We start from the raw sequence: 11,786 nt of genomic DNA, 5'->3' as shown, positions 1-11,786 counted from the left end.
ATTGGGTGGGAGAGAGATGTTGAATTTTGAAGGTAGTGGGTGTATGCATGTGAGTGGTAAATGGAAAATAGAAGGGATGATCATGAATGGAAAGAGAGATGATGAGGTAGGTGGGGATCCTGTGGGGTCCACAGATCCTGAGGTGTCAAGGCATTTACATTCCTGCACCAATTTAGGCATGCAAAATGCCCTTGCACACAACTCTGGGCGTTCAGCGCCAGGTTGGTGCCCATTTTGGGCGTTCAACGCCCAATTATTGCCATTTCTGGCGTTGAACGCCAGAACCATGCCTGTTCTGGTGTTCAGCGCCCAGAAGCTGCCCATTTTGGGCGTTCAGTGCCAGAACCATGCTCTGTTCTGGCGCTGAACGCCAGACAGATGCTCCTCCAGGGTGTGATTTTTCTTCTGCTGTTTTTGATTCCGTTTTCAATTTTTATATTTATTTTGTGACTCCACATGATCATGAACCTACAAAGACATATAACTAAGAAAAATATAGTTAGATAAATAAAAATTGGGTTGCCTCCCAACAAGCGCTTCTTTAATGTCAATAGCTTGACAGTGGGCTCTCATGGAGCCTCACAGATGTGCAGAGCATTGTTGAAACTCTCCAACACCAAACTTAGAGTTTGGATATGGGAGTTCAACACCAAACTTAGAGTTTGGTTGTGGCCTCCCAACACCAAACTTAGAGTTTGACTGTGGGGGCTTGGGTTGACTCTGCTTTGAGAGAAGCTTTTTCTGCTTCCTCTCCATGGTTGCAGAGGGAGATCCTTGAGTTTTAAACACAAGGGAGTCCTCATTCCATTGAAGGACTATTTCACCTCTGTCAACATCAATCACAGCTCTTGCTGTGGCCAGGAAAGGTCTTCCTAGGATGATGGATTCATCCTCTTCTTTCCAGTATCCAGGACTATGAAATCAGCAGGGATGTAAAGGCCTTCAACCTTTACTAACACGTCCTCTACTTGTCCATAAGCCTGTTTTCTTGAACTGTCTGCCATCTCTAATGAGATTTTAGCAGCTTACACCCCATAGATTTCCAGTTTCTCTATTACAGAGAGGGGCATGAGGTTTATTCCTGAACCAAGGTCACACAGGGCCTTAAAGATCATGGTGCCTATGGTACAAGGTATTATGAACTTTCCAGGATCCTGTCTCTTCTGAGGCAATGTCAGTTGATCCAGATCCCTTAGTTCATTGATGAACAAGGGAGGTTCAACTTCCCAAGTATCAATGCCAAATAGTTTGGCATTCAGCTTCATAATTGCACCAAGAAACTTGGCAATTTGCTCTTCAGTAACATCCTCATTCTCTTTAGAAGAGGAACACTCATCAGAGCTCATGAAGGGCATAAGGAGGTTCAATGGAATCTCTATGGTCTCTAGATGAGCCTCAGAGTCCTTTGGTTCCTCAGAGGGAAGCTCCTTATTGATCACTGGACGTCCCAGGAGGTCTTCCTCCTTGGGATTTGCGTTCTCCACTCCCCTTGTAGGTTCGGCCATGGTGCTTATGTCAATGGCCTTGCACTCTCCTTTTGGGTTCTCTTCTGTATTGCTTGGGAGAGTATTGGGAGGGATTTCAGTGATCCTTTTACTCAGCTGGCCCACTTGTGCTTCCAAATTTCTAATGGAAGACCTGGTTTCATTCATCAAACTCACAGTGGCCTTAGATAGATCAGAGACTAGATTTGCTAAATTAGAAGCATTTTGTTCAGAGTTCTCTGTCTGTTACTGAGTGGATGATGGAAAAGATTTATTATTGTTAAACCTGTTTCTTCCACCATTATTAAAGCGTTGTTGAGGCTTTTGATCCTTCCATGAGAAATTGGGGTGATTTCTCCATGATGAGTTATAGGTGTTTCCATAAGGTTCACCTAAGTAATTTACCTCTGCTATTGCAGGGTTTTCAGGATCATAAGCTTCTTCTGCATAAGAAGCCTCTTGAGTACTGTTGGATGCAGCTTGCATTCCATGCAGACTCTGAGAGATCATATTGACTTGCTGAGTCAATATTTTATTTTGAGCCAATATGGCATTCAGAGTATCAACTTCAAGAACTCCCTTCTCCATAGGCGTCCCATTACTCACAGGATTCCTTTCAGAAGTGTACATGAACTGGTTATTAGCAACCATGTCAATGAGTTCTTGAGCTTCTGTAGGCATTTTCTTTAGGTGAATGGATCCACCTGTAGAAGTGTCCAGTGACATTTTTGATAGCTCAGATAAACCATCATAGAATATATCCAGGATGGTCCATTCTGAAAGCATGTCAGAAGGACACTTTTTGGTCAACTGTTTGTATCTTTCCCAAGCTTCATAGAGGGATTCACCTTCTTTCTGTCTGAAGGTTTGAACATCAGCTCTAAGCTTGCTCAGCTTTTGAGGAGGAAAGTACTTGGCTAAGAAAGCCGTGACCAGCTTATCCCAAGAGTTCAGGCTGTCTTTGGGTTGAGAATCCAACCATAATCTAGCTCTATCTCTTACAGCAAAGGGGAAAAGCATGAGCCTGTAGACTTCAGGATCTACTCCATTAGTCTTAACAGTATCACATATCTGCAAGAATTCAGTTAAGAACTGAAAAGGATCTTCAGATGGATCTTGCAGTTCTGTTGCATCAGAGAAACTAATTGAGGTTTCAGCTCAAAGTTGTTTGCTCCAATGGCAGGAATGGAGATGCTTCTTCCATGTAAATTGGAATTAGGTGCAGTAAAGTCACCAAGCATCTTCCTTACATTATTATTATTTTCGGCTGCCATCTCCTCTTCCTGTTCGAAAATTTCTGAAAGGTTATTTCTGGATTGTTGCAATTTAGCTTCTCTTAATTTTCTCTTTAGAGTCCTTTCAGGTTCTGGATCTGCTTCAACAAGAATATTCTTGTCCTTGCTCCTACTCATATGACAAAGAAGAGGGCACAGAAAAAATAATAATAATAGAGACCCTTTATACCACAGTATAGGGATCCCTTTGTGAGTGGAAGAAAAGAGGGGGAGATGAAGAATGTAATGTAATGGAAGAAACACAACTGTGAGGAGGGTTGAGATGTGAGATGAGATGTTAGTAGATGAATAAATAAATAGAATAAGATGGGAGAGGGAGAATTTTTGAAAAATATTTTTGAAAAAGAGTTAGTGATTTTCGAAAATGGTTTTTGAAAAATGTTAGTATTTTTCGAAATTTTTTTTTAAAATAAAAATAAGAATAATTAGTTTATTAAAAAGAAATTTTTGAAAAAGAGGAGATACATTTTCGAAAATTAGAGAGAGAGATAGTTAGTTAGGTGGTTTTGAAAAAGTTAAGAAACAAACAAAAAGTTAGTTAGTTAGTTGAAACAAATTTTGAAAAGATGAGAGGTTAGGAAGTTAGAAAAGATATTTTGAAATCAAATTTTTGAAAAAGATAAGATAAGAAGATATTTTAGAAATTAGTTTTGAAAAAGATTTGATTTTTAAAATCTCAATTAATGACTTGATTCATAAGAAATCACAAGATATGATTCTAGAACTTAAAGTTTGAATCTTTCTTAACAAGCAAGTAACAAACTTCAGATTTTTGAATCAAAACATTAATTGATTATGTTATTTTCGAAAATTTGATATAAAAATAAGAAAAAGATTTTTGAAAAATATTTTTGGAATTTTCGAAAATAACTAAGAATTTTGAAAAAGATTTGATTTTTGAAAAAGATTTTGAAAAAGATAAGATTTTCAAATTGAAAATTTGATTTGACTCATAAGAAATAACTTGATTTTAAAATTTTTTGAAAAAGTCAACTCAAATTTTCGAATTTGATGAGAGAAAAAGGGAAAGATAATTTTTTGTTTTTTGAATTTTTATGATGAGAGAGGAAAACAGGAAAAATGATGCAATGCATGAAAGTTATGGATCAAAACAATGAATGCATGCAAGAATGCTATGAATGTCAAGATGAACACCAAGAACACTTTGAATGTCAAGATGAACATTATAGACACAATTTTGAAAAATTTTTAATGCAAAGAAAACATGCAAGACACCAAACTTAGAATTCTTTAATGCTTAGACACTAAGAATTCAAGAATGCATATGAAAAACATGAAAAGACACAAAACAAAAAATCATCAAGATCAAACAAGAAGACTTACCAAGAACAACGTGAAGATCATGAAGAACACTATGAATGCATGAAATTTTCGAAAAATGCAAGATGCACATGTAAATGACACCAAACTTATGACATGACACATGACTCAAACAAGAAACACAAAAATATTTTTGATTTTTATGATTTTCTAATTTTTTTGGATTTTTTTGAAAATTATATGAAAAAGAAAAAAAAATAAGGATTCCAAAATTTTTAACATGAATTCCAAGAATCTTGCATTCTTAGTCTAAAGCTTTAGTCCAGGAATTAGACATGGCTCACTAGCCAGCCAAGCTTTCAATGAAAGCTCCAGTCCAAAACACTAGACATGGCCAATGGCCAGCCAAGCTTCAGCATGTAATTCAGACATGACACGCCTGACATACTCATTCCGAAAGGAATTAGACATGGCTTTACAGCCAGCCAGGCTTCAACATGCTTCATGAAATACTAGAATTCATTCTTAAAAATTCTGAAGAAAAATATATTTTTGAAAACAATTTTTTTTTTCGAAAACAGATGAGAAAATTTTGAAATATTTTTGAAAAATTTTTGAAAATAAAACAAAAAGAAAATTACCTAATCTGAGCAACAAGATGAACCGTCAGTTGTCCAAAATCGAACAATCCCCGGCAACGGCGCCAAAAACTTGGTACGCGGAATCGTGATTACACTTTAATTATGTAAAATTCATCGCTCTTTCTTTCCCTGGTAATGGCGCCAAAAACATGATGCCAAGACCATGGTTCACAACTCCGTGTAACTGACCAGCAAGTGCACTGGGTCGTCCAAGTAATACCTTACGTGAGTAAGGGTCGAATCCCACGGAGATTGTTGGTATGAAGCAAGCTATGGTCACCTTGCAAATCTCAGTTAGGCAGATATAAATTGATAATGATGTTTTCGAATAATAAATAATAGAATAGGGATAGATGTACTTATGTAAATCATTGGTAGGAATTTCAGATAAGCGAATGGAGATGCTTTTCGTTCCTCTGAACCTCTGCTTTCCTGCTATCTTCATCCAATCAATCTTACTCCTTTCCATGGCTGGCTTTATGTGATACATCACCACTGTTAATGGCTACTTTCGGTCATCTCTCGGGAAAATGATCCAATGCCCTGTCACGGCACGGCTAATCGTCTGGAGGCATCACCCTTGTCAATGGCTTCATCTTATCCTCTCAGTGAAAATGGTCAACGCACCCTGTCACGGCACGGCTATTCATCTGTCGGTTCTCGATCATGCTGGAATAGGATTTACTATCTTTTTGCGTCTGTCGCTAACGCCCTGCAATCGCGAGTTTGGAGCTCGTCACAGTCATTCATTCATTGAATCCTACTCGGAATACCACAGACAAGGTTTAGACCTTCCGGATTCTCTTGAATGCCGCCATCATTCTAGCTTACACCACGAAGATTCTGATTAAGAGATCTAAGAGATACTCATTCAGTCTAAGGTAGAACGGAAGTGGTTGTCAGGCACGCGTTCATAGGGAATGATGATGATTGTCACGTTCATCACATTCAGATTGAAGTACGAATGAATATCTTAGAATCGAAATAAGATGAATTGAATAGAAAAAAGTAGTACTTTGCATTAATCTTTGAGGAACAGCAGAGCTCCACACCTTCGTCTATGGAGTGTAGAAACTCTACCGTTGAAAATACATAAGTGAAAGGTCCAGGCATGGCCGAGATGGCCAGCCCCCAAAACGTGATCAATAGATCAAAAGATAATCCAAAGATGAACAATGGATTAAAACTGAGACCAAAGATGTCTAATACAATAGTGAAAGGTCCTATTTATAATAAACTAGCTACTAGGGTTTACATGAGTAAGTAATTGATGCATAAATTCACTTCCGGGGCCCACTTGGTGTGTGCTTGGGCTGACCTTGAGTGTTGCACGTGTAGAGGTCCTTCTTGGAGTTGAACGCTAGTTTTTGTGCCAGTTTGGGCGTTCAACTCTTGTTTTGGCTCCTTTTCTGGCGCTGGACGCCAGATTTGGGCAGAAAGCTGGCGTTGAATGCCAGTTTACGTTCTCTATTCCTGGCCAAAGTATGGACTATTATATATTTCTGGAAATCCCTGGAAGTTTACTTTCCAACGCAATTGGAAGCGCGCCATTTCGAGTTCTGTAGCTCCAAAAAATCCACTTTGAGTGCAGGGAGGTCAGAATCCAACAGCATCAGCAGTCCTTCTTCAACCTCTGAATCTGATTTCTGCTCAAGTCCCTCAATTTCAGCCAGAAAATACCTGAAATCACAGAAAAACACACAAACTCATAGTAAAGTCCAGAAATGTGAATTTAACATAAAAACTAATTAAAACATCCCTAAAAGTAACTAGATCCTACTAAAAACATACTAAAAACAATGCCAAAAAGCGTATAAATTATCCGCTCATCAGTTAACTAGGTTAACGTGGCTTCTAACGTGGCCTTGCCAACCTTCGAGAATGTTAGTGACACTCAACATTGTCACTAACGTTCCACTGTGCCCCTTTTTGCTTCACGTTAGAGCCCACGTTAACTAGGTTAACGTGGCTTCTAACGTGGCCTTGCCAAACTTCTTGAACGTTAGTGACACTCAACATTGTCACTAACGTTCCAATGTGCCCCTAGATCTCACATTAGAGTCCATGTTAACTAGGTTAACGTGGCTTCTAACGTGGCCATTCTTAGCCATCCCAACGTTAGTGACAATGTTGAGTGTCACTAACGTTGGCTCATCATTCATTCCTCATCGTTAGCTTCCACGTTAACTAAGTTAACGTGGAAGTTAACGTGGCTCCTTGGGGGGTTGTGTGGTTACTTCCAACGTTAGTGACAATGTTGAGTGTCACTAACGTTGTCGACAACTCTCACTTCTTACGTTAGCTCCCACGTTAACCAAGTTAACGTGGGAGTTAACGTGGTGTGTTGCATCCTTAGGCCAACGTTAGTGACAATGTTGAATGTTACTAACGTTGGCTTCTCTTCCCCCTTTAACGTTAGAGGCCACGTTAACTAGGTTAACGTGGGCTCTAACGTGGCCACTCATGAGTGTTTGCCAACGTTAGTGACAATGTTAAGTGTTACTAACGTTGGCTCAACTTCCCTTTTTCACGTTATAGTTCACGTTAACTTAGTTAACGTGACTCTTAACGTGGGCAATGATGGCTTTGAGAGTGTCATTGGCAATCACTTTTCTCATTAACCTTGCAAGTTTCCTCCTTTTCTTTGCTTCCTTTGGTCCTGAAATCAAGCAATAGAGTGCATCAAAGTTCTAGTCCAAGTCATGGGCAATGCAACATACAATTTGTCACTAAACTTATGCAAAATTCTCATGAAATAATGTAAAATGCACAATGTATGCTTGAATCAAGGTGTAAGTGAATATCTACCCAAAACTAGCTTATTTCCTAAGGAAATGCATGAAACTAACCTAAAAACAGTAAAGAAAAGGTCAGTGAAACTGGCCAAGATGCCCTGGCATCAGTGTTAAGAGAGAAATGTTACCTCTGGAAGTCAGGTACTGACCGACCTCCCAACACTTAAAGCTTGGCACCGTCCTCGGTGCCATTAGTTAGGAACAAAGGGGGGCTGGTAGCAGTGTCTCCATAATTGGGGCCGTCATGGCTCCCGGTGCTGGTAGGTAAGGTGGAGTCCGGAGTGTCCTTTGGTCTTGCTCAGGTGGGTGGTTGCCAACAATAAACTCCTTGAGGTATGTAAATTGGCGCTTGTTACGGTGCTCCATTCGCTTCGCCTGCCGGTCTAGCCGGTCCAGCCTCTGAAGTATCTGAGGAAGCAGCTAATTTGTTGAAGGTGCTTGTGGTTTTTGTTCTTTTCCTTGCCAGTGACTTGTTAGAGGCTCTCTCTGTACCCTTCCTGGTGGCCATCCTGAAAAGGGAGAAGAGAAAGGGGCATGAATTCAAAGGGATAGAAGTAAGGAAGAGAGCAGTACGAGTGATAATCATGCCAAGGTAAAGAAGAATGTCGTTAACACATGGTCGCGACTCCATGCAATTAGGACATCAATGGAAATATAGCACGATAAATTGAGGCAATTAAATGCAAGATGTTTATTGGCATGTTGGCAAAGGCATGAGTAGCATATATCAAGCATTAAAAGCCAAAATGTATTATCAGTCATAACAAACTAACAATAACGTTTGTATTGACAATTATATTTATTTAATAAAATTTTGGAAGGGTTTTGTGAAAAACAGGCATTAGAGTGAAAGGATAGAATAATTAAGAATTCATAATGCTATACGGGCTTTTCACAAACACTTGATATGCATGTAAAATATGCTAGGGAAAGCAAGAACTCCAAACATGCATGCAATCTAAAAATTAATATTAATTGTCAAATCACTCTTTAATATATCCATAAGCACGAGTATAATAATATAAGACCCAAATAAAGCTCTAACACCAATATTTAGATCAAAATGATGAATGCATGCAAGAATGATGAATGTCAACATGAACACCAAGAACACTTTGAAGATCAAGATGAACACCAAAAACTTATTTTTGAAAAATTTTTTTATGCAAAGAAAACATGCAAGACACCAAACTTAGAAATCTTTAATGCTTAGACACTAAGAATTCAAGAATGCATATGAAAAACACCATATAACACAAAACAATATAATATAAAGATCAATCAAGAAGGTTTATCAAGAATAACTTGAAGATCATGAAGAACACTATGAATGCATGAATTTTTGAAAAATGCAGAGAATTTTTAGAAAAAATGCAGTTGACACCAAACTTGAAATTGACTCAAGACTCAAACAAGAAACACAAAATATTTTTGATTTTTTTATGATTTTGTGATTTTTTTGTATTTTTATTTTATATTTTTCGAAAATTAGTGTGAAAAAGAAAAATAAGGATTCCAGAATTTTTAATATGAATTCCAGGAATATTGCATTCTTATTCTAAAGCTCCAATCTGAGGGTTAGACATGGCTTAATAGCCAGTCAAAAATTTAAATTTCAAGCTCACTTAGCCATATATGCATCCCTACCTTTACCCTAGCCCCATTACAACCTATGAATAAGACCTCATGATGAATGTATGCATGCATTGAATAATTGTTGATTGTTAGATGAAAAACAAATCTTAGAAAGCATGAGTAGAAGAGAATTGAGTGAATCGACCCTATACACTTGAGCGACTAGAGTGGATACACGTCCGGTGAGGGTTCGATGCTCAATTCCTTGTTCCCGGCTTTCATGAGATTTCTTTTTGCAAGTCTATTTGAACTTCATTTTGATATCTGAATTGGTAGAGTTTGTGAGTCGTCATATGACCTTTTCCCGACTTGCTTATATATATTTTCTTGGAGATTGATTCATTTTTAACCAAGTAGGTAGAATCATTTTGCGTTTAGTTGCATGCATGTAGATAGGAGCATATAGTTTATTTGCATTGAATAAATGTTCATACCCCTCTTCTTATCCTTCTTTATTCTTAGCATAAGGACATGCTTGGTTTAAATGTGGGGAGGTTTGATAAACCCTAATTTTGTGGTTTATCTTGTGCTTAATTTGGAGGATTTTATCAACTTTTCTCATATTTATTCAATAAAATAGCATGATTTTGTAATTCTCCTTAAATTTGTTCTTAAGTGTGAAAATATGCATTTTAGGCCTTAAATTTGCCAATTTTAATTCACTTTAGTTCTATTCGATGCCTTGATATGTTTGTTAAGTGATTTTAGGTTTAGAAGGTAAAGATTGGATTGAAGGAATGAAGAAAAAGCATGCAAAGTGGGAGAACTCATGAAGAAATGAAGGAATCACAAAGCTATCAAGCCTGACCTCTTCCTACTCAATCGATCATAACTTGAGCTACAGAGGTCCAAATGAGGCGGTTCCAGTTGCGTTGGAAAGCTAACATCTGGAGCTTCAAAATGATATAAATTTTACCATAGTTTTCAGGCTTTGAGAGATGCATACACGTACATCACGCGCATGCGTCGGTGGATCAGCGTGGATCACTAAAGTGAAATCGTGGCCAGCGATCTGCAGCTCATTTTGGGCCCAATTCAACTCATTTTTGATGCTATTGAACCCAAGGATTGAAGGGGAAATGAACCAAGTAGTCATAGTGGGAGTTTTCATCATGTTGTAGGTAGAATTCTAAAGAGAGAAGCTTTCCCTTCTCTCTAGAATTTAGGGTAGTTTAGGTTTAATTTTCTTAGAACCACTTTCAATTCTTGTTTTGATTTAGTTTTCTATTGTTAATTCCTTGATATTACACCTTTGTTCTTCTAGTTCTTGTTTTTAGTTTCCTATTCATATCACTTTTATGTTCATATACTCTTGTTGGGTTTCTATTTTCTTTCAATACAAATTTATGTTTTCGTGTTTCTTTTATGTTGATCTTGGTTGATATTATTGATTTTTTGCTTATGTTGGTGATGGATTCTTTTAATTCTTGCATTTTATGATGTTTACTTTTATTGCACACTAGGTGTTTGATAAAATGTTTACACTAGTTTTTGAGTAGTTTTCTTTACTCTTGGCCTAGGTGATGAGATATTTTGGTGAGAAACGAATCTCTCACTAAACATCACAATCCAACCGGCAAGTGTACCGGGTCGTATCAAGTAATAAAAACTCACGGGAGTGAGGTCGATCCCACAGGGATTGAAGGATTGAGCAATTTTAGTTTAGTGGTTGATTTAGTCAAGCGAATCAAGTGTTGGTTGAGTGATTTGTGACTTGCAGAATGTAAATTGCATGAAATTAAAGAAAGCAGGGAATTAAATTGCTGAATCTTAAAGAACAAGAAATTAAATGGCAGAAACTTAAAGTGCAAGAAATGTAAATTGCGGAATCTTAAAGTGCAAGGAATATAAATTGCTTGAAATGTAAAGGGAATTGGGGAATGGATTTGCAGAATTTAAACAAGGAAAAACTAAATTGCATCAAACAGAAGAGGGAAAGGGAATTGGGATTGAACCGGATCATGAAGCAGTAAAGTAAATGAACAGAAAAAGCAATAAGCAGGGAATTGAAATGAAAAATTCAGATCTCAGGACCCAGAGACTAGAAAACCAAGTCTAGATCTCAATGCCTTCCTAGATCCAACAAGAACAATAGCAAGGAAATTGTAAATTGCAAAGAAAAGAGATGAAGAACAATGAACCGGAAATGGAATTCAATTAACAGTAAAGAAAGCAGAGAGATCCAAGATTGAGATTGAAACAGAATTTCTTCAATTCTCCAATCCAAGATCCAAGACAAATGTAAAATGAAATTGAAAGTAATGAAAGCAAGAAATTAAAGTTCACTCAGTAACAAAAGCTCTCCGAAAACTATTATGAAAATTCTAAAAGGAAAGCTCCCCGAAGAACTTGAATTCTATCCTATTTATACACTTTCTTCAAATGATCTTCAAGCCTTGAGTTGGGCCTTTGTTCTTGGTGGAATTGGGTTGTAAGAGGCCTTGGTTGATTGCTCTTGAAGTTTGAAGAAGAACCGAAGTGAACCAATTGAACCGGTTTTGAAGTTAGCCAAAGTTGGTTTCAACGTTAGGGCCAAAGTTAGGGGTCTAACTTTGACCCCAACTTTTCATAGCAACAACCCACATCCTTCTGGTTTGGACGTTGGTGCCAACGTTAGGGGTCTAACTTTGACCCTAACGTTGGCAATGCTTAGTG

The 11,786-nt window shown here is 37.7% G+C and overlaps 1 non-coding gene across 1 annotated transcript; it reads left to right on the top strand.

Moving 5' to 3' along the window:
* Positions 1-2,264: 2,264 nt before the first annotated feature.
* On the top strand, positions 2,265-2,372 carry LOC148552861 (small nucleolar RNA R71). Its single transcript, XR_015893189.1, has one exon. It is a non-coding gene; the product is annotated as a small nucleolar RNA R71 (small nucleolar RNA).
* Positions 2,373-11,786: the final 9,414 nt, after the last annotated feature.

Source organism: Arachis ipaensis, chromosome B7 (genome assembly GCF_059453495.1).
Source record: "Arachis ipaensis isolate K30076 ecotype BB chromosome B7, ASM5945349v1, whole genome shotgun sequence".
In the NCBI taxonomy this organism is placed as follows: Eukaryota; Viridiplantae; Streptophyta; class Magnoliopsida; order Fabales; family Fabaceae; genus Arachis; species Arachis ipaensis.
Note: the sequence above shows the minus strand (reverse complement) of the source record. Positions and strands in the feature narration are given on the sequence as shown.